Source organism: Mus caroli, unplaced genomic scaffold, assembly GCF_978045245.1.
Source record: "Mus caroli unplaced genomic scaffold, Mus_caroli_1 scaffold_2, whole genome shotgun sequence".
NCBI lineage: Eukaryota > Metazoa > Chordata > Mammalia > Rodentia > Muridae > Mus > Mus caroli.
The window spans coordinates 131,774,442-131,797,398 of NW_028227257.1; the positions used below are offsets into that span (position 1 = coordinate 131,774,442).

At 37.8% G+C, this 22,957-nt stretch overlaps 1 protein-coding gene across 11 annotated transcripts in view; it reads right to left on the reverse strand.

The window, feature by feature from the left end:
• Window positions 1–22,957, reverse strand: part of Mbd5 (methyl-CpG binding domain protein 5) — a 377,887-nt gene that overhangs the window by 255,736 nt on the left and 99,194 nt on the right. The gene's annotated exons all lie outside the window — the stretch shown is intronic.

Genomic DNA, 22,957 nt, shown 5'->3' on the forward strand with positions numbered 1-22,957 from the left:
GAAAAAGATATCAGAATATGGAAATATCTCCCATGTTTATGGATCTGTAAGAGTAACAAAGTGAAACTGACTAACGTATAAAAAGCAATCTATAGATTCAATGATATCTCATCAAAATTCCAACACAATTCATCACAGACCTTGAAACAATACTTGACTTCATATGGAAAGACAAAAAAACCCAGAATAAATAAAACAATCCTATAAAATAAAAGAACTTTTAAAAGTATCAGCATTTCTGATTTTGAGTCATAGATCAGAGCTATAGTAATAAAAACTGCATGACATTGAAATTAAACAGAATGATCAATGGAATTTGAATTGAAGACCAAGACCTAAATTTACACATATGTACACCTGAATTTAATAAAGAATCCAGAAGCATACAATGAGGGAAAAGCATCTTTAATACATGGTGCTGTTCCAGGTGACTATCTGCATGTAGAAGATGCAAATAAATCCATATCTATCACCCTACACAAAACTCAAGTCCAAGTGTATTGAAGACTTCAAGTTAAAACCAGATACACTGAATATGATAGAAGAGAAACTGGGAAAGAGCTTTGAACACATTGGCACAAGAGATAACTTCCTAAACAGAACACTGATAATGCAGGCTCTAAGTTTGGCAGTTTATAACTGGAACTTCATGAAAGTGAAAAGCTTCTATAAGGCAAAAGACACCAACAATATGATAAAATAACAATCCACAGAAAAGCAAAAGATTTTTCACCAACTCCACATCTGAACTCAAGAAATAAGATATTAAAAAAACAAAACAAAACAAAACAACCCCCCCCCCCAAAATGAAATAATCTAATTAAAAAATGAAGTAAAGATCAAAGCAGAGAATTCTCAACAGAGGAATCACAAAAGGCTAAGAAACAAATGATTAACATCCTTAGTTTCAGGGAAATGCAAATCAAAACAATGGCTAAGATAAAAGGACTCAAGTGAAATCTAATGCTGGCAAGGATGTAGAACAAGGAGAACAAACCTCCATTGCTGGTGGGAATGCAAATTTGTACAGCCACTTTGGAAATCAATATAGTAGCTTCTCAGAAAATGTCTGATCTATCTAACTCAAGAGCCAATTACAGCACTCCTGGGCATATACCCATATATCCATTCTACCACAAGGATTTTTCCTCAACTATGTTCATAGCAGCTATATTAATAATAGCTGAAACTGGAAACAACCTGTATGACCCTCAACTGATATGTGGTACATTTATACAATTGAGTATTACTCAGCTATTTAAAAAATCATGAAATTTGGAGGCAAATGGATGGAAATAGAAAAAAAGAAATCATTCCAAGTGAGATAACCCAGTATGACAAAGATGATGCAGAAAATCAAAGATGGTATGAGCTCACTTATATGTGGATGTTAGCTGCAAAGTAAAGGATAATCATGCTACAATTCACAAACCAGAGGCTAAGTAACAAGAATTGCTCAAAGGGGGATGTATTGATCTCCCTGGTGAAGAAAAGTATAATAGATCTTGTGAATGAACTGGGGGCAGGTGGGGATAGGAACAGCAAGGATCAAGGGGCAGGGGCAGGAAGAGAGTACTGGGAGAGATGAATGAAATTGGGGAACATTTTGTCAATAAGGTAGCAACCTAGTGCAATGCAAACTCCTGGACTCTATGAGGGTAACCCTAGCTATGACTCCTAGTAATGGAGGATGTGGTGCTAGAATTAGTTATCTGTAGCCAGGAAATGCTTCCAGTGGAGTGAATGGAATACCAACCCAGCCACACAATCTTCAACCTTGCCTTCAAGATGTGCTGGGGGGACAGCTAGTCAATAAGTAGTTCAACTTGTGACCAATGCCATGAAAGGGGGTAGACCATGTCTGACACTGGAGGACCAAGAAACAGAGTGTGGATATCCCAAAGTCCAAGGATAGAACCAAACACACCACCAGCAAACAAACAGCAAAAGAAAACCCTAAAAAAACCAATCCCCCAAATATTAATGAAATGATTCCTAATAATATTCTGATATACACAGCAGCTTAGCATAATCCTCATCAGAGAGGTTTCCTCCAACTGATTGGAACAGGTGCTGAGAATCACAGTCAAACAATAGGCGGAGCTCAGGGAGTCTAATCGCTCTCTTACCTTATCAAGTGAGTCAGTAACAATGACTGAGTAAATTCCTACTACTGTTTACACAGGACTGTGTCAAATGAGAAAGAACTGGGCATCAAATTAAAGCACATCATTTAATAGGTTCATCTACAAGATTTTCCGCTGGTGCCCTCCTATTTGTTACCACTGATTCCTTGTACAGTGTCATAAGATACATGCATGTCCCTTCTGATCAGAAGTCCTGAAGGATTTCTGGGTGTAGTCACTTGACTGAGCTGCATAAAGGTTTTTCAAGTTTCTAGAATAAAAATTCTGTTTAAATAGCAATCTTTCTATCTTATCAAACCATTTCAGATAATATTTTTCAATTTTGCTGAGAACTTTTTACGTGCATAGTTCTAACTAAATATTTTCAAATACAAATGTCCTTCTAATGGACAAAGTAATGATAAGTTTGTATGGTATAAGTGACTTGCTCCATCACTTACGAGACCATTCTGTTTCCTACATGTCCAGAAATCATCTAAAGTCATGAAAAAATATATGGTATACCATGAGTTATTTAAATTTGGAAATGGATCACAAACTTTGGAACATTGAAAAAAAATCTTTTTAGTAAAAAAATTTGGATGTCTCAATTAGAAAAGTAGCCTAAATTTCAGAATTCATTTAGGTTATATGTAAGTAATTTATCATATACTTTATTGCTTCAACAATGAACGACAAAGGAAACATTATCACTCCAAGGGAGTCATGCAGATGTGAGAGCAACCCTTTGAGAACTGTATTCTATATCCTATGGAAGTTAATAGAAAAAAAATATTTAAAACCTACTATTATATAACGAGTACCAAATTCTACTTTTTTATACTCATTGATTCAATGTAATATATTAATAATTTCTGATACCATTATACTGTATATACACAGTAAAGCAAGAAGGTAAAAGACTTAGTAAATTAATGTTTGCATGTGTATGGGTATCTTGTCTGAATTTATGTCACGGCATGGTTCCCTGGTGTGAAAAGAGGCTGGAAAATGGTATCAAGATTACCTAGATCTGGATCCAGAGATGGCTATGAGTTAGCATGTAGAGGCTGGGAATGAAACCCTTTTGGTATATATGCCAAAAGGGCAGAATGTGACTTCATCCACTCTGGTAACTGTCAAATATTATAAAGATACAACTGTGATACTGGTAATTACATGTTAAATATGGTATAACTTGATATTTTAGAAACCTTTTAAATTAGTTAATTTTTAAATTTACATCCCAAATGCTGTTCCCATCCTAGTCTCCCAATCACAAACTCCATCTTCCCATCACCTCTACCCTTCTGCTCTGAGAGGTGTGTCCCCCTGGGTTTATTAATAAAATTTTATTACATTTTTAGTTGTTAATATAAAAATTTAAGACTTATTACCAGGAAAATATGCCTCACTTCAAATACTGAGTAACATTTTCAGTACAGTGGATCAAAATCTTTGTATAATATATCAACTGTACTTTTACTGCATATTTATTGTTAAGGCAGGTAAGACAGATAACAATCAGAGTCACTATTTTCGTTAAGCAGTTCTTTTTTTTTTAATTGGGTATTTATTTCATTTACATTTCCAATGATATCCCAAAAATCCCCCACACACTCCCCCATCCACACCCCCACCCACCCACTCCCACTTCTTGACCCTGATGTTCCCCTGTACTGATGCATATAAAGTTTGCACGACCAATGGGCCTCTCTTTCCACTGATGGCCGACTAGGCCATCTTCTGATTCATATGCAGCTAGAGACATCAGCTGGGGGGGGGGTACTGGTTAGTTCACATTGTTGTTCCACCTATAGGATTGAAGATCCCTTTACCTCCTTGGGTACTTTCTCTAGCGCCTCCATTGAGGGCCCTGCGATCCATCCAATAGCTGACTGTGAGCATACACTTCTGCGATTGATAGGCCCCAACATAGTCTCACAAGAGACAGCTATATCACAGTCCATTCAGCAAAATCTTGCTACTGTATGCAATAGTGTCAGCGTTTGGAAGCTGATTATGGGATGGATCCCCGGGTATGGCAGTGTCTAGATGGTCCATCCTTTCTTCTCAGCTCCAAACTTTGTCTCTGTACCTCCTTCCATGGGTGTGTTGTTCCAAATTCTACGAAGGGGCAAAGTGTCCAAACTTTGGTCTTGGTTCTTCTTGAGTTTCATGTGTTTAGCAAATTGTATCTTATATCTTGGGTATCCTAAGTTTCGGGGCTAATATCCACTTATCAGTGAGTACATATTGTGTGAGGTCCTTTGTGATTGGGTTACCTCACTCAGGATGATGTCCTACAGGTCCATCCATTGCCTAGGAATTTCATAAATTCATTCTTTTTAATAGCTGAGTAGTACTCCATTGTGTAAATGTACCACATTTTCTGTATCCATTCCTCTGTTGAGAGGCATCTGGGTTCTTTCCAGTTCCTGGCTATTATAAATAAGGCTGCTATGAACATAGTGGAGCATGTGTCCTTCTTAACGGTTGGAACATCTTCTGGATATATGCCCAGGAGAGGTAATGCGGGTTCCACCGGTAGTATTATGTCCAATTTTCTGAGGAACCGCTAGACTGATTTCCAGAGTGGTTGTACAAGCTTGCAATCCCACCAACAATGGAGGAGTGTTCCTCTTTCTCCACATCCTCGCCAGCATCTGTTGTCACCTGAATTTTTGATCTTAGCCATTTTGACTGGTGTGAGGTGGAATCTCAGGGTTGTTTTGATTTGCATTTCCCTGATGATTAAGGATATTGAACATTTTTTCAGGTGCTTCTCAGCCATTCAGTATTCCTCAGGTGAGAATTCTTTGTTTAGCTCTGAGCCCATTTTGTAATGGGGTTATTCGATTTTCTGGAGTCCAGCTTCTTGAGTTCTCTCTCTCTCTCTCCCTCTCTCTCTCTCTCTCTCTCTCTCTCTCTATATATATATATATATATATATATATATATATATATATATATATGTTGGATTTTAGTCCTCTGATTTAGGATAGGTAAAGATCCTTCCCCAATCTGTTGGTGGTCTTTTTGTCTTATTGACAGTGTATTTTGCCTTGCAGAAGCTTTGCAATTTTATGAGGTACCATTTGTCAATTCTCTATCTTACAGCACAAGCCATTGCTGTTCTATTCAGGAATTTTCCCCCTGTACCCATATCTTCGATGCTTTTCCCTACTTTCTACTCTATAAGTTTCAGTGTCTCTGGTTTTATGTGGAATTACTTAATCCACTTAGATTTGAGCTTAGTACGAGGAGATAGGAATGGATCAATTCGCATTCTTCTACATGATAACCGCCAATTGTGCCAGCACCATTTGTTGAAAATGCTGTCTTTTTGCCACTGGATGGGTTTTGCTCCCTTGTCAAAGATCAGGTGACCATAGGTGTGTGGGTTCATTTCTGGGTCTTCAATTCTATTCCATTGGTCTACTTGTCTGTGGCTATACCAGTACCATGCAGTTTTTATCAAAATTGCTCTGTAGTAGAGCTTTAGGTCAGGCATGGTGATTCCACCATAAGTTCTTTTATCCTTGAGAAGAGATTTTGCTAGCCTAGGTTTTTTGTTATTCCAGATGAATTTGCAGATTGCCCTTTCTAATTCGTTGAAGAATTGAGTTGGAATTTTGATGGGGATTGCATTGAATCTGTAGATTGCTTTTGGCAAGATAACCATTTTTACTATATTGATCCTGCCAATCCATGAGCATGGGAGATCTTTCTATCTTCTGAGATCTTCTTTAATTTCTTTCATCAGAGACTTGATGTTATCATACAGTTCTTTCACTTCCTTAGAGTCACGCCATGATATTTTATATTATTTGTGACTATTGAGAAGGGTGTTGTTTCCCCAATTTCTTTCTTAGCCTGTTTATCCTTTGTGTACAGAAAGGCCATTGACTTGTTTGAGTTCATTTTATATCCACCTACTTCATTGAAGCTGTTTATCAGGCTTAGGAGATCTCTGGTGGAATTTTTAGGGTCACTTAAATATACTATCATATCAAAAAGTGATATTTTGATTTCTTCCTTTCCAATTTGTATCCCCTTGATCTCCTTTTGTTGTCGAATTGTTCTGGCTAGGACTTCAACTCCTATGTGGAATAGGTAGGGAGAAAGTGGGCAGCCTTGTCTAGTCCCTGATTTTAGTGGGATTACTTCCAGCTTCTCACCACTTACTTTGATGCTGGCTACTGGTTTGCTGTAGATTGCTTTTATCATGTTTATGTATGGGCCTTGAATTCCTGATATATCCAAGACTTTTATCATGAATGGGTGTAGGATTTTGTCAAATGCTTTCTCCACATCTAACCAGATGATCATGTGGTTTTTGTCTTGAGTTTGTTTATATACTGGATTACGTTGATGGATTTCTGTATACTGAACCACCCTGCATCCCTGGGATCAAACCTACTTGGTCAGGATGGACGATTGTTTTGATGTGTTCTTGGATTCAGTTAGCGAGAACTTTACTAAGGATTTTTGAATCTATATTCATAAGGGAAATTGGTCTGAAGTTCTCTATCTTGGTTGGGTCTTTTTGTTGTGGTTTAGGTATCAGAGAAATCGTGGATTCATAGAATGAGTTGGGTAGGGCACCTTCTGTTTCTATTTTGTGGAATAGTTTGTGAAGAACTGGGATTAGATCTTCTTTGAAGGTCTGATAGAACTCTGCACTAAATCCATCTGGTCCTGTGCTTTTTTTGGTTGAGAGACTATTAATGACTGCTTATATTTCTTTAGGGGATATAGGACTGTTTAGATCATTAACCTGATTTTGATTTAAATTGATACCTGGTATCTGTCTAGAAATTTGTCCATTTCATCCAGGTTCTACAGTTTTGTTGAGTATAGGCTTTTGTAGAAGGATCTGATGGTGTTTTGGATTTCTTCATGATCTGTTGTTATGTCTCCCTTTTCATTTCTGATTTTGTTAATTAGGATGCTTTCCCTGTGCCCTCTAGTGAGTCTGGCTAAGGGTTTATCTACCTTGTTGATTTTCTCAAAGAACCAGCTCCTCTTTTGATTGATTCTTTGAATAGTTCTTCTTGTTTCCACTTTGTTGATTTTGCCTCTGAGTTTATTTCCTGCAGTAAACTCCTCTTGGGTGAATTTGCTTCCTTTTGTTCTAGAGCTTTTAGGTGTGTTGTCAAGCTGCTAATGTGTGCTCTCTCTAGTTTCTTTTTGGAGGCACTCAGAGCTATGAGTTTTCCTCTCAGAAATGCTTGTCATTGTGTCCCAGTTTGGGTATGTTGTGGCTTCATTTTCATTAAACTCCAAAAAGTCCTTAATTTCTTTCTTTATTCCTTCCTTGACCAAGGTATCATTGAGAAGAGTGTTGTTCAGTTTCCACTTGAATGTTGGCTTTCTATTATTTATGTTGTTATTGAAGATCAGCCTTAGTCCATGGTGATCTGATAGGATGCATGGGACAATTTCAATATTTTTGTATAAGTTGAGGCTTATTTTCAGACCAATTATATGGTCAATTTTGGAGAAGGTACCATGAGGTGCTGAGAAGAAGGTATATCCTTTTGTTTTAGGATAAAATGTTCTGTAGATATCTGTTAGATCCATTTGTTTCATAACTTCTGTTAGTTTCACTGTGTCCCTGTTTAGTTTCTGTTTCCATGATCTGTCCATTGGTGAAAGTGGTGTGTTGAAGCCTCCCACTATTATTGTGTGAGGTGCAATGTGTGCTTTGAGCTTTACTAAAGTTTCTTTAATGAATGTATCTTCCGTTGCATTTGGAGCATTGATATTCAGAATTGAGAGTTCCTCTTTGAAAATTTCACCTTCGATGAGTATGAAGTGTCCCTCCTTGCCTTTTTTGATAACTTTGGGTTGGAAGTCGATTTTATTAGATATTGGAATTGCTACTCCAGCTTGTTTCTTCAGACCACTTGCTTGGAAAATTGTTTTCCAGCCTTTCACTCTGAGGTATTTTCTGTCTTTTTCCCTGAGATGGGTTTCCTGTAAGCAGCAAAATGTTGCGTCCTGTTTGTGTAGCCAGTCTGTTAGCCTATGTCTCTTTATTGGGCAATTGAGTCCATTGATATTAAGAGATATTAAGGAAAAGTAATTGTTGCTTCCTTTTAATTTTGTTTCTGTCCTTGTATTGTTTTTTTTTCTGTTATTATCCTTTGAAGGGTGGGATTCGTGGAAAGATAATGTGTGAATTTGGTTCTGTAGTGGAATATTTTTGTTTCTCCATCTATGGTAATTGAAAGTTTGGCTGGGTATAGTAGCCTGGGCTGGAGTTTGTGTTCTCTTAGTGTCTGTATAACATCTGTAGAGGATCTTCTGGCTTTCATAGTCTGTGGTGAAAAATTTGGTGTTATTCTGATAGGCCTGTCTTTATATGTTACTTGACCTTTTTCCTTTACTGCTTTTAATATTCTATCTTTATTTAGTACATCTGTTGTTCTAATTATTATGTGTCGGGAGGAATTTCTTTTCTGGTCCAGTCTATTTGGAGTACTGTAGGCTTCTTGTATGTTCATGGGCATCTCTTTCTTTAGATTTGGGAAGTTTTCTTCTATAATTTTGTTGAAGATATTTGCTGGCCCTTTGAGTTGAAATTCTTCATTCTCATCTACTCCTATTATCCGTAGGTTTGGTCTTGTGTCCTGGATTTCCTGGATGTTTTGAGTTAGGATCTTTTTGTATTTTGTATTTTCTTTGATTGTTGTGCCGATGTTCTCTATGGAGTCTTCTGCACCTGAGATTCTCTCTTCCATCTCTTGTATTCTGTTGCTGATGTTTGCATCTTTAGTTCGAGATTTCTTTCCTTGGTTTTCTATCTCCAGCGTTGCCTCACTTTGGGTTTTCTTTATAGTGTCTACTTCCCTTTTTAGATCATGGATGGTTTTATTCAATTCCATCACCTGTTTGGTTGTGTTTTCTTGCACACTTTAAGGGATTTTTGTGCATCCTCTTTAAGGTCTTCTACCTGTTTAGCAGTGTTTTCCTGTATTTCTTTAAGTGAGTTATTAAAGTCCTTCTTGATATCCTCTACCATCATCATGAGATATGCTTTTAAATCCGGTTATAGCTTTTAGAATGTGTTGGGGTGCCCTGGATTGGGCGAGGTTGGAGTGCTGGGTTTTGATGATGGTGAGTGGTCTTGGTTTTTGTTAGTAAGATTCTTACGCTTACCTTTCGCCATCTGGCAATCTCTGGAGTTCGTTGTTATAGTTGTCTCTGGTTAGAGATTGTTCCTCTCATGATTCTGTTAGCCTCTATCAGCAGACCTGAGAGACTAGCTCTCTCCTCTGAGTTTTAGTGGTCAGAGAACTCTCTGCAGGCAAGTTCTGCTCTTACAGGGAAGGTGCACAGATATCTGGCGTTCGGACCTCCCTCCTGGCTGAAGATGAAGGCCCAAAACAGGACCTGTCCAGAAGCTGTGTTGCTTCGGCCTGTCACAGAAGCTGTTAGCTTTTGTAGTCCACATTCTCACCTGCACAGACTAGTCTAGGAGGGATCCAGGAACCAAGATGGCTCCCCTAGGTGCTCCTGCAAAGCCCTCCCAGGCTGGGCGGACACCTATCCTCTGGCCAGGAAGGTGCCCGGATGTCTGGAGTCGGAAAAGGGGGCTTCCTCCGAAGCTTTGTGGCTCCCTCCTGTCCCAGAAGCTGTTAGCCTCTGTAGTCCACACTCTCACCTGTGCAGACTTCTTTTGTAGGAGTCCTGGATCCATGATGTCTCCCGCCGATGCTGAGGCAAAGCCCTCTCGGGCGGTGGTTAAGCAGTTCTTAAAATATTCATTAGCCATTTGTCACATTGTTTTAAACTGCTAACAGAAATTTGCTGATCTTAATTATCTTAGACTATATGAAGATATTAAAGTTGTGGCTAAATGGACTAAAAAAGCATTTTTAAAGATTTCTTTAAATTTGTACGTGTGTGTGTGTGTGTGTGTGTGTGTCTATGAGTGGGTGCACATTATATGCACACAGTGCCCATGCAGGTCAGAAGAGGGTATCAGATTCCCTGGTTGTGGAGCTCTAGCTGGTTGTGAACTCCCAAGAGCATGTTGAAAATGAACTTGGGGGAAAGTATGGAGCAGAAACTGAAGGAAAGGCCATCGAGAGACTGCCCCACCCATGGATCCATTCCATATACAGACACCAAACCCAGCCAGACATTATCACTGATTCCAAAAAGTGCTTGCTGATAGGAGCTTGATATAGCTGTCTCCTGAGAGGTTTTGCCAGAGCCTGACATGTACAGATGCAGAAGCTTACAGCCAATCACTGGACTGAACACAGGGTCCCCAATGGAGGAGTTATAGAGAAAGGACTGAAGGAGCTGAAGGGGTTTGCAACCACTGAGGAAGAACAAGAATATCAACCAACCAAACCCACCAGAGCTTCCAGGGACTAAACCACAAACCACGGGGTACACATGGCGGGAACCATGACTCCAGCCACATATGTAGCAGAGGATGGCCTTGTGTGGAATCAATGGGAAATGAGGCCCTTGGTTCCCTGAAGGCTGGATGCCCCAATGTAGGGGAATGTGAGGCAGAGGTGGGTGGGTGGGGGCATATTCTCATAGAAGCAGGAGGGGGGGATGGGATGGGGCTTTCTGGGGCGGGGGTGTATCAGGAAAGGGTATAACGTTTGAAATGTAAATAGAGGAAATATTCAATAAAAAGTATTAAAAAAAACAGAAAAAAAGGAAAGAAAACAAAGCTGAGTTCTCTTCAAGACAACCAGTGTTCTTAAATGCTAAGTCACATCTTCAATCTTAATATTAAAACATTTAAAAAATCAGAATAACATTGCCAAAAACAAATTGAAATCATTAGCCTAAAGTAAATACATGTAAAGGACCAAGTTTTAGACATTAAAATTTGTAACAGCATTAACAGTGGGCTAACAGAAATATTGAAACAGATGTTGGCTTTCTTTTCATTTTTGATACAGTTGCTTTAATCTCAGATGGATTTTTCCTTTTTTTTTAAATTTTTAATATTTTTATTACATATTTTCCTCAATTACATTTCCAATGCTATCCCAAAAGTCCCCCATAGCGCCCCCCACTTCCCTACCCACCCATTCCCATTCTTTTGGCCCTGGCATTCCCCTATATTGGGGCATATAAAGTTTGCAAGTCCAATGGGCCTCTCCTTCCATTGATGGCCGACTAGGTCATCTTTCGATACATATGCAGCTAGAGACAAGAGCTCCGGGGTTCTGGTTAGTACATCATGTTGTTCCAACAATAGGGTTGCAGATCCCTTTAGCTCCTTGGGTACTTTCTCTAGCTTCTCCATTGGGAACCCTGTGATACATCCAATAGCTGACTGTGAACATCCACTCCTGTGTTTGCTAGGCCCCGGCATCGTCTCACAAGAGACAGCTATATTTGGGTCCTTTCAGCAAAATCTTGCTAGTGTATGCAATGGTGTCAGCGTTTAGAAGCTGATTATGGGATGGATCCCTGGATACGGCAGTCTCTAAATGGTCCATCCTTTCATCACAGCTACGAACTTTGTCACTGTAACTCCATCCCTGGGTGTTTTGTCCCAATTCTAAGAAGGTGCACAGTGTCCACACTTTGGTCTTCATTCTTCTTGAGTTTCATGCGTTTAGCAAATTGTATCTTATATCTTGGGTATCCTAAGTTTTGGGCTAATATCCACTTATCAGTGAATACATATTGTGTGAGTTCTTTTGTGATTGTGTTACTTCACTCAAGATGATGCCCTCCAGGTCCATCCATTTGGCTAGGAATTTCATAAATTCATTCTTTTTAATAGCTGAGTAGTACTCCATTGTGTAAATGTACCACATTTTCTGTATCCATTCCTCTGTTGAGGGACATCTGAGTTCTTTTCAGCTTCTGGCTATTATAAATAGGGCTGCTATGAACATAGTGGAGCATGTGTCCTTTTTACCGGTTGGGACATCTTCTGGATATATGCCCAGGAAAGGTATTGCTGGATCCTCCGGTAGTACTATGTCCAATTTTCTGAGGAACCGCCAGACTGATTTCCAGAGTGGTTGTACAAGCTTGCAATCCCACCAACAATGGAGGAGTGTTCCTCTTTCTCCACATCCTCGCCAGCATCTGCTGTCACCTGAATTTTTGATCTTAGCCATTCTGACTGGTGTGAGGTGGAATCTCAGGGTTGTTTTGATTTGCATTTCCCTGATGATTAAGGATGTTGAACATTTTTTCAGGTGCTTCTCTGCCATTCGGTATTCCTCAGGTGAGAATTCTTTGTTCAGTTCTTAGCCCCATTTTTTAATGGGGTTATTTGACTTTCTGGAGTCCACCTTCTTGAGTTCTTTATATATATTGGATATTAGTCCCTTATCTGATTTAGGATAGGTGAAGATCCTTTCCCAAACTGTTGGTGGTTTTTTTTTTTGTCTTTTTGATGGTGTCTTTAGCCTTGCAGAAGCTTTGTAGTTTCATGAGGTCCCACTTGTCAATTCTCGATCTTACAGCACAAGCCATTATTGTTCTATTCAGGAATTTTTCCCCTGTGCCCATATCTTCAAGGCTTTTCCCCACTTTCTCCTCTATAAGTTTCAGTGTCTCTGGTTTTATGTGAAGTTCCTTGATCCACTTAGACTTGACCTTAGTACAAGGAGATAGGAATGGATCGATTCGCATTCTTCTACATGTTAACAACCAGTTGTGCCAGCACCATTTGTTGAAAATGCTGTCTTTTTTCCACTGGATGTTTTTAGCTCCCTTGTCTAAGATCAAGTGACCGTAGGTGTGTGGGTTCATTTCTGGGTCTTCAATTCTATTCCATTGGTCTATTTGTCTGTCACTATACCAGTACCATGCAGTTTTTATCACAATTGCTCTGTAGTAGAGCTTTAGGTCCGGCATGGTGATTCCACCAGAGGTTATTTTATCCTTGAGAAGAGTTTTTGCTATCCTAGGTTTTTTGTTATTCCAGATGAATTTGCAGATTGCACTTTCTAATTCGTTGAAGAATTGAGTTGGAATTTTGATGGGGATTGCATTGAATCTGTAGATTGCTATTGGCAAGATATCCATTTTTACAATGTTGATCCTGCCAATCCATGAGCATGGGAGATCTTTCCATCTTCTGAGATCTTCTATAATTTCTTTCTTCAGAGACTTGAAGTTTTTATTATACAGATCTTTCACTTCCTTAGTTAGAGTCACGCCAAGATATTTTATATTATTTGTGACTATTGAGAAGGGTGTTGTTTCCCTAATTTCTTTCTCAGCCTGTTTATTCTTTGTGTAGAGAAAGGCCATTGGTTTGCTGTAGATTGCTTTTATCATGTTTAGGTATGGGCCTTGAATTCCTGATCTTTCCAAGACTTTTATCATGAATGGGTGTTGGATCTTGTCAAATGCTTTTTCCGCATCTAACGAGATGACCATGTGGTTTTTGTCTTTGAGTTTGTTTATATACTGGATTACGTTGATGGATTTCCGTATATTGAACCATCCCTGCATCCCTGGGATGAAACCTACTTGGTCAGGATGGATGATTGTTTTGATGTGTTCTTGGATTCGGTTAGCAAGAATTTTATTGAGGATTTTTGCATCAATATTCATAAGAGATATTGGTCTGAAGTTTTCTATCTTTGTTGGGTCTTTTTGTGGTTTAGGTATCAGAGTAATTGTGGCTTCATAGAATGAGTTGGGTAGAGTACCTTCTGTTTCTATTTTGTGGAATAGTTTGTGAAGAACTGGGATTAGATCTTCTTTGAAGGTCTGATAGAACTCTGCACTAAACCCATCTGGTCTTGGGCTTTTTTTAGTTGGGAGACTATTAATGACTGCTTCTATTTCTTTGGGGGATATAGGGCTGTTTAGATCATTAACCTGATCTTGAATCAACTTTGGTACCTGGTATCTGTCTAGGAACTTCTCCATTTCATCCAGGTTCTCCAGTTTTGTTGAGTATAGCCTTTGGTAGAAGGATCTGATGGTGTTTTGGATGTCTTCAGGATCTGTTGTTATGTCTCCTTTTTCATTTCTGATTTTGTTAATTAGGATGCTTTCCCTGTGCCCTCTAGTGAGTCTGGCTAAGGGTTTATCTATCTTGTTGATTTTCTCAAAGAACCAGCTCCTTGATTGGTTGATTCTTTGAATAGTTTTTCTTGTTTCCACTTGGTTGATTTCACCCCTGAGTTTGATTATTTCCTGCCGTCTACTCCTCTTGGGTGAATTTGCTTCCTTTTGTTCTAGTGCTTTTAGGTGTGTTGTCAAGCTGCTAATGTGTGCTCTCTCTAGTTTCCTTTTGGAGGCACTCACAGCTATGAGTTTTCCTCTTAGAAATGCTTTCATTGCGTCCCATAAGTTTGGGTATGTTGTGGCTTCATTTTCATTGAACTCTAAAAAGTCCTTAATTTCTTTCTTTATTCCTTCCTTGACCAAGGTATCATTGAGAAGAGTGTTGTTCAGTTTCCACGTGAAGGTTGGCTTTCTATTATTTATTTTGTTATTGAAGATCAGCCTTAGTCCATGGTGATCTGATAGGATGCATGGGACAATTTCAATATTTTTATATCTGTTGAGGCCTGCTTTGTGACCAATTATGTGGTCAATTTTGGAGAAGGTACCATGAGGTGCTGAGAAGAAGGTATATCCTTTTGTTTTAGGATAGAACGTCCTGTAGATATCTGCCAGATCCATTTGATCCATAACTTCTGTTAGTTTCACTGTGTCCCTGTTTAGTTTCTGTTTCCATGATCTGTCCATTGGTGAAAGTGGTGTGTTGAAGTCTCCCAATATTATTGTATGAGGTGCAATGTGTGCTTTGAGATTTATTAAAGTTTCTTTAATGAATGTGGCTGCCTTTGTATTTGGAGCATAGATATTCAGGATTGATAGTTCCTCTTGGAGGATTTTACCTTTGATGAGTATGAAGTGCCCCTCCCTGTCTTTTTTGATGATTTTGGGTTGGAAGTCAATCTTATCAGATATTAGAATGGCTACTCCAGCTCGTTTCTTCATACCATTTGCTTGGAAAATTGTTTTCCAGCCTTTCATTCTGAGGTAGTGTCTATCTTTTTCTCTGAGATGAGTTTCCTGTAAGCAGCAAAATGTTGGGTCTTGTTTGTGTAGCCAGTTTGTTAGTCTATGTCTTTTTATCGGGGAGTTGAGTCCATTGATATTAAGAGATATTAAGGAAAAGTAATTGTTGTTTCCTGTTATTTTTATTGTTAAAGTTGACATTCTGTTTTTGTGGCTGTCTTCTTTTAGGTTTGTTTAGGGATTACCTTCTTGTTGTTTCTAGGGCGTGGTTCCTGTTCTTGTAATGGTTTTTTTCTGTTATTATCCTTTCAAGGGCTGGATTCGTGGAGAGATAATGTGTGAATTTGGTTTTGTCGTGGAATACTTTGGTTTCTCCATCTATATTAATTGAGAGTTTGGCTGGGTATAGTAGCCTGGGCTGGAATTTGTGTTCTTTTAGTGTCTGTATAACATCTGTCCAGGATCTTCTGGCTTTCATAGTCTCTGGTGAAAAATCTGGTGTAATTCTTATAGGCTTGCCTTTATATGTTACTTGGCCTTTTTCTCTTACTGCTTTTAGTATTCTATCTTTATTTAGAGCATTTGTTGCTCTGATTATTATGTGTCGGGAGGTATTTCTTTTCTGGTCCAGTCTATTTGGAGTTCTGTAGGCTTCTTGTATGTTCATGGGCATCTCTTTCTTTAGATTTGGGAAGTTTTCTTCTATAATTTTGTTGAAGATGTTTGCTGGTCCTTTGAGTTGAAAATCTTCATTCTCATCCACTCCTATTATCCATAGGTTTGGTCTTCTCATTGTGTCCTGTATTTCTTGGATGTTTTGAGTTAGGATCTTTTTGCATTTTACATTTTCCTTGATTGTTGTGCCGATGTTCTCTATGGAATCTTCTGCACCTGAGATTCTCTCTTCCATCTCTTGTATTCTGTTGCTGATGCTCGTATCTATGGTTCCAGATTTCTTTCCTAGGGTTTCTATCTCCAGTGTTGCCTCATTTTGGGTTTTCTTTATTGTGTCTACTTCCCTTTTTAGGTCTAGTATGGTTTTGTTCATTTCCATCATCTGTTTGGATGTGTTTTCCTGTTTTTCATTAAGGACTTCTACCTGTTTGATTAGGTTATCCTGTTTTTCTTTAAGGATTTGTAAGTCTTTAGCAGTGTTCTCCTGCAATTCTTTAAGGGATTTTTGTGCTTCCTCTTTATTGTCTTCTACCTGTTTACCAGTGTTCCTTTGTATTTCTTTAAGTGTGTTATTAAAGTCCTTCTTGAAGTCCTCTACCATCATCAGGAGATATGCTTTTAGATCCGTGTCTAACTTTTCCGGTGTGTTGGGGTGCCCTGGACTGGGCGAAGTGGGAGTGCTGGGTTCTGATGATGGTGAGTGGTCTTGGTTTCTGTTAGTAAGATTATTACGTTTACCTTTTGCCATCTGGTAATCTCTGGGGTTAGTTGTCGTCGTTGTCACTGTTTAAAGATTGGAGCAGAAGCTGTTTTCCACTCACCAGCAGTTTCAAAATCCTGTGGCGGGGGTTGTGGGTAGGTGGCAGTACCCCGGTGCTGGTCCAGTCGGAAGAGGCCTGTGGTCCTACTCAGGCCGGTTTTCTGCTTCCCTAACTAATGCAGTCTCAGGTCCCGCGCGCAATTGGATTGGAGCAGAAGCTGTGTTCCACTCTCCAGAAGTCTTAAGATCCTGTGGCGGGTGTTGTGGGTAGCTGGCCAGTGTCAGCCGACCCTGCGCCCTAGCTACCCCGGTGCTTTTCTTAACGGAAGAGGCTTGTGGCCCTATGTAGGCCGTATTTCTCCCTCCCCAACCAAAGCAGTCTCAGGTCCCACGTGATTGGACTGGAGCAGAAGCTGTGTTCCACTCACCAGCAGTCTCAAAATCTTGTGGCGGGGGTCGTGGGTAGCTGGCAGGTGTCAGCCGACCCTGCGCTCTAGCTACCCCGGTTCTGATCCGGCCGGATGAGGCCTGTGGCCCTACTCAGGCCGGTTTCTGCTTCCCTAACTAATGCAGTCTCAGGTCCCGCGCGCAATTGGATTGGAGCAGAAGCTGTGTTCCACTCACCAGAAGTCTTAAGATCCTGTGGCGGGTGTTGTGGGTAGCTGGCGAATGTCAGCCGACCCTGCGCCCTAGCTACCCTGGTGCTTTTCTGACCGGAAGAGGCTTGTTTGGATTTTTCCTTAATGAAATGAACTATGGTACATACTAAATAAAGATAAACATGAATATTTTATACACATGGAATATATTAATTTTAATTAGATCCCACACCAGGATAGAGGTAGGAGTGAAGCTTTAGGTATTAACAACAGTGGCAATACATGTATATCCCTGTGTCTGTTTGTACAGAATATAATTATAAAAATTTATGTAGTCCTTTATTAGTGTCGAATGTCATTTTAGTCCATTACATTGAAATGTAGTATGAAGAAAGGCAAACAGACCCATAAACCAAGGAAAATGGAAGATATTTTTTGTTCCACTCTAATTATGGTGCCTTTAGATCTTTATTAGCTATTGGAGTTCCCTATAAAAGGACACAGTACATCATATTTTCAGGTTTATAAGGATCAATAATATGCTTATGTATTTCTGTATATACTGAATGTATACAAAGCAACATACATGGATACTTTAAATAGAGCTTCTCACAAGAGTGCTAAATTAATTTGTTATTAACATTTAAGTTCAGGTTAAACATTTTATTTTTAGTACATTTATTTTTAGTACAAAAAAATTCAGTATTATACTTATAAAGTAAACTGTGTTTTCTGTGTGTAGTTCTACCCCTCTCTTGCTTCTCCATTAACTACAAGCTGACATACTTTTTGTTTAGTGTGTGTGGTATAAAGAACTATTGTTCACCATGGAATCATATCAAATACAAGCTACCAAGTATTGTTTAAATATAAAGGGTGTAAATGAGAAGGCATTACAATCATTGTTCATATTACTACAATTCTACCAGTCAACGTAAACAATTCCTTCTTCTCTTTCCTTTTAGTGTGTGAGGAATGTGTAAGGGGACCACATGTGAGTAAATGCTTCCACTATGAAGGGTGAGCTAACATAAACACTCTGGTTTTCATGTAAAGAACGTAATCTTTAGGCATCTAATAATAAATTCTATTTTCTCCTATTTTGAACATTTTCATTTGTGAAGTTACCTACTAATTGAACTACAATTCTTAAAGACTTTTCCTGGCTAGCTAATAAACCCTTTAATAGATCTTGACTTCTGGTACTGATTCTTTTGAAAAGACATTTTAAAGAATAAAGCCCGTATATATTTACAATAAATTCCTTGTTTCCTTCTAAAGTAGTCATGTAGATCTTTAAATCTCTATTTTACTATCTTTTAAATTCAACAAAAAGCTTTTCATAGCATATCTTCAAAATAATTTAAAAACATTTTATAGACATTATTACATATTTTAATATTTGCTGAACTATTAAGTGATAGCTATATAATTCTAGTTTTGAGGAAACCTAATCAGTAAAAGAGAAAAATAATGCGTGGCTCATGTGAAGAACAAAGTGTCATAAGTCAGGTGGAGTAAAGGATGTACTTGCATGTGGTCTTGCGTGTGTGTGCATGTGTATAGGTCATCAAGCCACGCTAGAAGCATCTTTGAGGTTGAAGACAATTTTTCCACATGTTACCAAAGTCAAACTTTGAAGTCAGAATAGAATACATCGAATCAGGAAGGATATTTCCAGCAAAACAGTTACTATATGAATTATATAGTACACATTTTTCATGATATTTTCTTTTAGGAAAGATGGCAAAAATTACAGCATGGAGAGTCAATCATATAAGTCATGCAAAAAGCCCATAATAAATCTACTCTATACTGAACAAAAATAAAACCATTAGCAAACAAAATGGGATTAAAGTAGTTTAAATTTTTTCATGTTTTTAAAAATAAAAATCACATATTATAATGAATTCACAAAACATCATGTAGCTAGATTAAGTTAGCTACTCAAAGACTTGCCAAGTCCAAACTCTACATGTCTCAATAAATTAATTTTAGTTTTAAATTATTTATTTCTTTTTATTTTATGAGTATGGGAGTTTTATGTGCATTATGTCTGTGTACATTGTGCATGCAGAGTCCTTGGAGGAAACTAGAGTTATAGATGGTCCTTAGTTGCTAAGTGTGTGTAGATCAAAACCTTGCTTCTTAGCAAAAGCAGTGTGTGCTCTTTACCACTGTGTTCTCTCTCTCTCTAGTTCTCAATGAACTTCTATATGATTAGAATAGCTATTGTGAAACCATGGAGGTAAAAAAGAAAAGAAAACAAAATAAAAAGAAAGGTTCACAGAATAATATGCAACAGAACCAAAGAAATAATTACTACAGTTCTAGAGTCCAAGATGGTAGCAGAATCAATTACAATCTGCGATTGCAATATTAAAATGTGGAAAAGTATGCCTCAGAATCGATTTAATAAAATTTTATATAAAATTATCTCATTTTGATAATGTTTAAAACATCTTTAACTAATATATATATATATATATATATATTCCTTATCCCACCCATATTAGAGGGCATATCATATGTATTTTTATAAATATTTATGAATATATAAGTATATCTAATAGGTCACATTTATTTACAGCCAACCCTAGCACTATCTGGAAATTATCCTAAGCTCCCTGTACATACTCCAAATCAAGATAGTTCAGTTCCACTATAATACTTGCTATAACCTATATACATCCTTCCATACATTTAACTCTAGATGGCTAATAATACTTAGTACAATATATACCATCTATAATAGTTGCCATGCCTATATTATTTAGATAATAATGGTGTGTGTGTGTCCATTTCAGAGCTCTTTTTTCCCCCTCAAAAATGTTTCCAATCTGTGATTGACTGAATTCACTGACATGGAAAACAGGACTACAGAAGTCTGACTGCAGTATATAGTTTACATTTATATACTATGGAAATTTACGATTATATCTCTCATTCATTTTCATTTTCCTTGATTTTCTAATGTTAATGCAATACCAATTTCTTTGGGGGCAAATTCCATTACATGTAATATACCTTCCAGTTATAAGTGAAGCAACCCTTTCAACAATAGTAAATGAAAAATTTTTATGTCTTGAAATAGAGAGAATAGAGAGAATAGAGTAATCATTGTATATGAAAGAAAAAAAGATTTAGAAAATGGAAAAGAGATTTCTCATGAACACTTTTAAGGAAGAACTTAGTGGGCAGGAGGGCACTTATACTCAACTTTTAAAGTAAGTTTTCATGGCACAAATCTATCCCTTTTTGTATTAAAGTCTCTTTAAGAAAATGCTAAATGTTCCTTAACCATCCCCACTGAGTAGGGACATAACCTTTGCCTCAGGACAGCCATCTTTCTTCAGAGTTCATATTCACTCAAATTCAATCAAACTACCTTCTCCAGATCTTCTTTTACCACCAGCATTAGGTTTACCCCCCTACACCTTAGTTCACAGCAGTCTTCTTCCTTAAAACTTTACTTATTTTAAAAGGTCAAAAAAATCTATTAAAATGTGTTTCTTAGGTTAGTGTCTTACATATAAATAGTATGGGCCCATTTCAGTTTGCAGGTAGAGAATTCTAAATGATATGAAGAATATACAAATCTAAAACACACCACAATATTATCTTTATATTTGTTGTATAGCTTGAGTTAAGAAAATAAAAACTATCACAATACACAGGTCAGATTCATTTCTGACTCTCCCCAACCCCTTTTTTAAGACTGTAATTTTCAGTAACCAGGCTATGAACAATGTTGTATACACACTTATTTTGCTTTTACCTTGTACCTTCTGAACAATCTCACAATGTACCCATGTCTCACTTGGATTACACAACAGCTTTCTGAGTTCTTTCAGCTCCTAATATTAAAACTTAAAAAAAAAAACTAATAAAAAAGTTCATACTCCTCAGTTTTTTAATACTTTTATAAACATTTCTACACTGCATATTTTATACCTACAAATGTGATAAATCAAAGAATTTCAAGTTGCTAGAATTGAAACGAGACCATGGCAGAACAAAAAAGCTGAGTATCACTGTCTCTCATTAAAATATACCTGTTTACATTGCCCACTTAATCTGGCCAGTATGGTCATTTTTGATTTTGCACAGTTAAATAGCCTTTCTTATTTTCATGTCATATATATTGTAGGAAAAGTAAAATAAACCCTCACATTTAAAGTAATGGAAACTGCTCAGAATGAACTTTGTATAAAAGACTGTTTATATTTACCTCTTTAAACATAATTACGGCACATTTTTCTAGTGCTTTTACTTCTAGATAGCATGATTTTTGTTTTTTGTTTTGTTTTCTTCTTGTTTTTTTTAAGATTTTTTATTTATTCTCTCTCTCTTTTTTTTTTTTTTAGATTTATTTATTGATTATATAGTACACTGTAGCTGTCTTCAGACACTCCAGAAGAGGGAGTCAGATCTCGTTACGGATGGTTGTGATCCACCATGTGGTTGCTGGGATTTGAACTCCGGACCTTTGGAAGAGCAGTCGGGTGCTCTTACCCACTGAGCCATCTCACCAGCCCTATTTATTCTTATTTATATGAGTATATTGTAACTGTCTTCAGACACACTGAAAGAGGGCATCTGATCCCATTACAGATGATTGTGAGCCACCATGTAGTTGCTGGGAAATGAACTCAGGTCCTCTAGAAGAGCAGTCAGTGGTCTTATCCACTGAGCCATCTCTCCAGCCCCTTGTTTTTGTTTTTTGAAACAGGGTTTTGCAGAGGAATTTTAATCCAGTAGCATGGCTGCTTGGGTAAAACATCACATCCAAGGACCTTCTAGGAGTATGTGATGTGGCTGGAATGCACACACACTCTAGATTGTAGCTAGAATACAAAACACCCTTAGTACAGACCTTTTGTACATTCCCTCTTCCTGGAACACAGACATACCCTTAGTATACACCTTGAATTTTTCACAATGAAGGCAAGGTTAGCTTGCTGAAGGAAGGAAGCAGCCATGTTTGAAAGTGAAGTCTAATTGAGCAGACAAAATTATCAATCAGAGAAGATTTGACAGAATAAGTCAGATGCAGAACATAAGAACAGTACATGAAGAGAGGCTTCAGTAGGTGAAGAGAGATGATGAGTAGATTCATGAACAGCAGTGAGAAAAATGTGGGGCATGGTATGTGGTGAGTGTTATATGTGTACGTCAGTTGTAACAGGACAGGTTGCCGAGAGAACAAATGAACACAGAGAGAAGAGGTGAAGATAGAACTAGCCAGAGAATACAAAGGAACCAGAAGAGTAAAAGATATTCGTAAAGTATGAAACCAGACAGCAATTCAGCCAGAAGCCTACAGAAGCCAGACTGAGTCAGTCAGCTTGGAAGACAAGATTATACAGAGGAAAGAAGCTAGTGACAGAGAAAGAAAAGCTCTGGGCTTAGCCCAAGCCCTGTATGCACGTAGCTTGGGACAGTTCTCATTTCATCTCTTCCTCTGAATAAATAAAAGCAACATTTACAGTTTTTTTCTCTGTATAGGCCTGCCTGCCTTAGAGTTCTAGGTAGACAAGGCTGTCTCTGCTTATGAAGATTAAAGATTACCAGAGTCCTGTTTAGAATGTTTTTATAAACAGAGGAAAAGATAAGTTGGTCTATACAAAGAACTGCTGACTTCATTAAGGAAACAAAGAAAAAAGGTAAAAAAAAAAAGTCATTCTTGTAGTTTTAAGAAAATGAAAGCTTAGACAAATGATATTTAAGTAACTCAAATGTAAAAGAAAATTTAAAAAGGTACCTTTTGGGGAAAGATATTCATTGTTAAATTTATAAATACT